A 5,808-nucleotide genomic window follows, 5' to 3' on the forward strand; every position below is an offset into this window, starting at 1 on the left:
TATTGTGATTTTTGTGGTGTTGGAAAACTTTGATCCTTGATGGTGTTGGAAAGCTTTGATCCATCTATAAAATATGAGTGAAAATAAGGTAAGAGGCAGTTTAGGACTTGACATGACTGGGTGAGCAGTGGAAAGCTGGTGGATTGGTAGTGATTTGGCTCATCCTTGTTGGGAAGTAAGGAAAAGGAGGGCATTGGTGAGTGGGGCTATATCTTCTCAAGTCCCCAGTTAATCCAGAGAAGATCTACTTTGATCCAAGGGGTGACATGAAAGTTGTCATGGCCACAAACCAAAGAGAAACTTTGGATCCAGTGCTTGTCAGACAAGGCCTCACTGATAGAGAAACTGAGCTCCCCTTGCCCCACAAAAAGACTAAGTAGCACATCTTTCAGATCCACACAAGCAGGACACAACACTTGAGTCACATTGTTTGTCCAACAGTATCAATTTCATCAATAAAATAATGGATGGTGCATGTTCTTCCACATATGGAAACAATTCCCGAATGAGTTTGGGCTGATCCTCTAGGTACTTCTGAATAAGTTCTCAGGAAAGTGGCTGAGGTTTGGTTTGCTACTGCTTTGGTTAATAAGGTTTTCCCTGTGCCAGGTGGACCATAGAGAATGACCCTCTTTGGGAGCTTTATACCCATCTCTTCATAATACTCAGGATGAGTGAGAGGAAGCTCCACAGATACCTTAGTGTCCTGGATTTAGTTGTCCAACTCCCCAGTATCAGCATAGGTTTCCTGGGAATCCTTTTCTACCTTCATCACTGTGGCCAAGGGATCTGTGTCACTCATGAGCACCTGTGTGAGAGCATGCACCTTGTGGTTGAGCAGGGTGGAGCAGCCTGGTTTCAGCAGATCCTTGTCTACATAGGAAAGAATGCTGTGTAGTGTTCTGAACCCACTGATACAGGCACGATGGTGTGATTTTCATCAATGATCTTTTCCATGTTTTGCACTGACATTGGGGTCCCCTCAGATCATCCACCTTTGTTATTTCCTCCTTTTGCTTTTCTTCTAAAGGCTTTTTTGTTCCTGATTTCTAATGAATTCTTCCTCCATGAGAAGATAGTCTTTAATTCTAACTTCAGTAATTTTAAGGGGCACTAAATGTGAGGTGTCACTATTGGTGGCTTAACTGACAACATCTGGTCCCTTTGTTCTTTTTCTTTAACTTTTATTTATTTATGATAGTGAGAGAGAGAGAGAGAGAGAGAGAGAGAGAGAGAGGCAGAGACACAGGCAGAGGGAGAAGCAGGCTCCATGCACCGGGAGCCCGACATGGGATTCGATCCAGGGTCTCCCGGATCGCGCCCTGGGCCAAAGGCAGGCGCCAAACCGCTGGGCCACCCAGGGATCACATTGTGATCAATTTATTGGCCCGACATACAGAATAAACACAAAAACACCCATAGGTGGCGGACAGGCCAGGTGACGGGGGCAGGGAATCGTGTGCTCATCCCGCCCAAGAAGAAAGGGGAGGAAAGGGAGAAAGGAGGGCAAGGAGAAGGAAAGTTTTGAGTTGCGCCCGGCTCCCCCCTCAGTGCCCATCACCCCTATTCATCCAATATCACCTCCAAACGCAAACCCTCCAAGCCCACTACAAGCACACTGCGACCGCAAGCACCACCCGCCCCCCCGTCATCCCCCCTCCCACCACTCACCCCAACCCACACACCACCCCCCCCCCCACCCCCCACCCACACTCCGCACCACCCCCCCACCCCACCCCCACCCCCCCCCCCACCCCCCCCCACCACCCCCCCCCCCCCCCCCACCCCCCACCCCCCCCCCCACCCCCCCCCACCTCCCCACCCCCCCCCCCCCCCCCCACCCCACCCCCACCCCCCCCCCCCCCCCGCCCCCCCCCGCCCCCCCCCCCCCCCCCCGCCCACACAGCGCAAACCCACCCCTCCCTCCAACCCCGCCTCTCCCTCCCCTTTCCACCCACTCTCCTCCTTAGACTCCTCCCCTTCCACCACTCCTAGTTTCGTTTCCCAGAGTTAGGAGTCTTTATGTTCTGTCTCCCTTTCTGATATTTCCCACTTATTTTTCCTCATGTGTCCCCTTTATTCCTTTTCACTATTATTTATATTCCCCAAATGAATGAGAACATATAATGTTTGTCCTTCTCCGATTGACTTACTTCACTCAGCATAATACCCTCCAGTTCCATCCCCATCAAAGCAAATGGTGGGTATTTGTCATTTCTAATGGCTGAGTAATATTCCATTTTATACACAAACCACATCTTCTTTATCCATTCATCTTTCGATGGACACCGAGGCTCCTTCCACAGTTTGGCTATTGTGGACATTGCTGCTAGAAACATCGGGGTGCAGGTGTCCCGGCGTTTCATTGCATCTGTATCTTTGAGGTAAATCCCTAACAGTGCAATTGCTGGGTTGTAGGGCAGGTCTATTTTTAACTCTTTGAGGAACCTCCACACAGTTTTCCAGGTGGCTGCACCAGTTCACATTCCCACCAACACTGCAAGAGGGTTCCCTTTTCTCCGCATCCTCTCCAACATTTGTTGTTTCCTGCCTTGTTAATTTTCCCCATTCTCACCGGTGTGAGGTGGTACCTCATTGTGGTTTTGATCTGTATTTCCCTGATGGCAAGTGACGCAGAGCATTTTCTCATGTGCGTATTGGCCATGTCTATGTCTTCCTCTGTGAGATTTCTGTTCATGTCTTTTGCCCATTTCATGACTGGATTGTTTGTTTCTTTGGTGTTGAGTTTAAGAAGTTCTTTCTAGATCTTGGAAACTAGCCCTTTATCTGATACGTCATTTGCAAATATCTTCTCCCATTCTGTAGGTTGTCTTTTAGTTTTGTTGACTGTTATCCTTTGCTGTGCAAAAGCTTCTTATCTTGATGAAGTCCCAATAGTTCATTTTTGCTTTTGTTTCTTTTGCTTTCGTGGATGTATCTTGCAAGAAGTTACTGTGGCCGAGTTCAAAAAGGGTGTTGCCTGTGTTCTCCTCTAGGATTTTGATGGAATCTTGTCTCACTTTTAGATCTTTCATCCATTTTGAGTTTATCTTTGTGTATGGTGTAAGAGAGTGGTCTAGTTTCATTCTTCTGCATGTGGATGGAAGACACAAAGAGATGGAAAAATATTCCATGCTCATGGATTGGAAGAATTAATATTGTGAAAATGTAAATGTTACTCAGGGCAATTTACACGTTTAATGCAATCCCTATCAAAATAACATGGACTTTCTTCAGAGAGTTAGAACAAATTATTTTAAGATTTATGTGGAATCAGAAAAGACCCCGAATAGCCAGGGGAATTTTAAACAAGAAAACCATAGCTGGGGGCATCACAATGCCAGATTTCAGGTTGTACTACAAAGCTGTGGTTATCAAGACAGTGTGGTACTGGCACAAAAACAGACACATAGATCAATGGAACAGAATAGAGAATCCAGAAGTGGACCCTCAACTTTATGGTCAACTAATATTCGACGAAGCAGGAAAGACTATCCACTGGAAGAAAGACAGTCTCTTCAATAAATGGTGCTGGGAAAATTGGACATCCACATGCAGAAGAATGAAAATCAGAGTTAAAATTGAATTGAAAATGTTTGATCTGGTTTAGCTATTTATCTAATTTTATTTTTTTAAGTTTTTATTTAAATTCCAGTTAGTTAACATATAATGTAATATTAATTTCTGGTATGTAACAGTGATTTAACACTTACATCACTCAGTGCTCTTCAGGCCAAGTGCTCTGTTTCTTAAATTCAACATACGAGTGAAATCATATGGTATTTGTTGTTCTCTGATTATTTCACTTAACATTCTCTCCAGCTCCATCCATGTCCTTGCAAGTGGCAGGATTTCATCCTTTTTTATGGCACAGTACTATTCCACTGTACATATATACCACATCTTCCTTATCCACCCACCAGTCAATGGACACTTGGGCTATTTCCCTATTTTGGCTATTGTAGATAATGCTGTTATAAATATTTGGGTGCATGGACCCCTTTGAATTAATATATTTGTAGTCTTTATAGCTCTTTATTTTAAATGTCTTTGTAGCTCTTTATTTTTAATGAGAAAATATACAGGTGCCTATGTGGCTCAGTTGATTAAGCATCTGACTTTTGATTTGGGATAAGGCCATGATCTTGGAATGATGAGATAAAGCCCCATACTGGGTGCCATTTTCAGTGGGGAGTCTGCTTGTTCCTCCCCCTGCTTTCTCTCTGTTCTCTCTCTCTAAAAAAAATAAGTTAAAAAATAAATCTTTTAAAAAAGTCCTCAACCTCTGCACTCCTTTTTACTTTCCTCTTTCTCATTCTAAATCTGAACACCTTGAGAGTGTTGTATGAACTTACTGCCTTCCTTTATGTGTCCTATTTACTCAACATTTTGCAGTCTGGCTTCCAACCACCACCACTGCTACTGTTACTGATTTTATACATTTATGGAAGAGAATATTTCAGGGCGTGAGAAGCCAATCAGTAGGTATATACTGCCCAGGTTTAAATCGGCCCAAACCAGTTCTCAAGTCTAATCACTGAAAAACTCATTTATATAAATGTACTTTCACATATGAAGGGTAGGTTCAATTGCTCTGGGGACTGGACCAGTTCTTAACACTGTTTTTATTTTTCATTTTTTTTCCTTTTAGCATTTTCAGGATTTTAAAATCTGACACCTCTAATGCAATAGAACAACAAATATTGTAGATTATTTTAAGCAGCAACGCCATGCAAATAGATTCCTTAAGAACATGCAAATAGAGCTGTAATCCAGACAGTAGATTGCTGGCACAAAAATAGATACACAGATCAATGGAAAAGAATAGAGAACCCAGAAATGGACCCTCAACTTTATGGTCAAATGATCTTCAACAAAGCAGGAAATAATATCCAATGAAAAATAGACAGTCTCTTCAGCAAATGGTGTTGAGAAAACTGGACAGCCACATGCAGAAGAATGAAACTGAGCCACTCTCTTAAGCCGTACACAAAAAGTAAATTCAAAATGGGTGAAAGACCTAAATGCAACACAGGAATCCATCAAAATCCTAGAGGAAAAACAGGCAGCAAACTCTTTGACCTCAGCCACAGAAATTTCTTGCTAGACATGTCTCAGAGGTGAAGGAAACAAAACCAAAAAATGAGCTATTGGGAGTTCATCAAGAAAGCAAAGGAAATAATAACAAAACTAAAAGGCAACCTATGGAATGGGAAAGGATATTCCCAAGTGACATATCATAAAGGGCTAGTATCCAACATGTATAAAGAGTTTATCAAGCTCAACACTCAAAAAACAAAAAAAAAATCCAGTTAAGAAATGGGAAGAAGACGTAAACAGACATTTCTTCTAAAGAAAACATATAAATGGCCAACAAACACATGAAAAATGCTCAACATCACTCAGCATTAGGGAAATACAAATCAAAACCAAATGAGATACCACCTCACACTGGTCAAAACACCCAAAATTAACAACTCAGGAAACAGCAGATGCTGACAAGGACATGGAGAAAGGGGAACCCTTTTACCTTGTTGGTGGGAATGCAAACTGGTGTAAGCCCTTTGGAAAACAGTATGGAGGTTCTCAAAAAGTTAAAAATAGAACTATAATGTAACTCAGCAATTGCATTACTAGGTATGTAAACATAGTGATTCAAAGTGGTACATGTACGCCAATGTTTATTGCAGCAATGTCCATGATAGCCAAAATATGGAAAAGAGCCCAGATGTCCACCAACAGATGAATGGATAAAGAACATCTGGTACTCACACACACACACACACCCCACACACGAATATAACTCAG

General features: G+C 42.8%; 1 pseudogene; it reads right to left on the reverse strand.

Moving 5' to 3' along the window:
- Positions 1-421: 421 nt before the first annotated feature.
- Positions 422-1,168, reverse strand: LOC129505530 (26S proteasome regulatory subunit 4-like; annotated as a pseudogene).
- Between the last annotated feature and the right edge of the window lie 4,640 nt (positions 1,169-5,808).

The sequence above is a fragment of the Nyctereutes procyonoides genome, unplaced genomic scaffold (assembly GCF_905146905.1).
Source record: "Nyctereutes procyonoides isolate TBG_1078 unplaced genomic scaffold, NYPRO_anot_genome, whole genome shotgun sequence".
Lineage (NCBI taxonomy): Eukaryota > Metazoa > Chordata > Mammalia > Carnivora > Canidae > Nyctereutes > Nyctereutes procyonoides.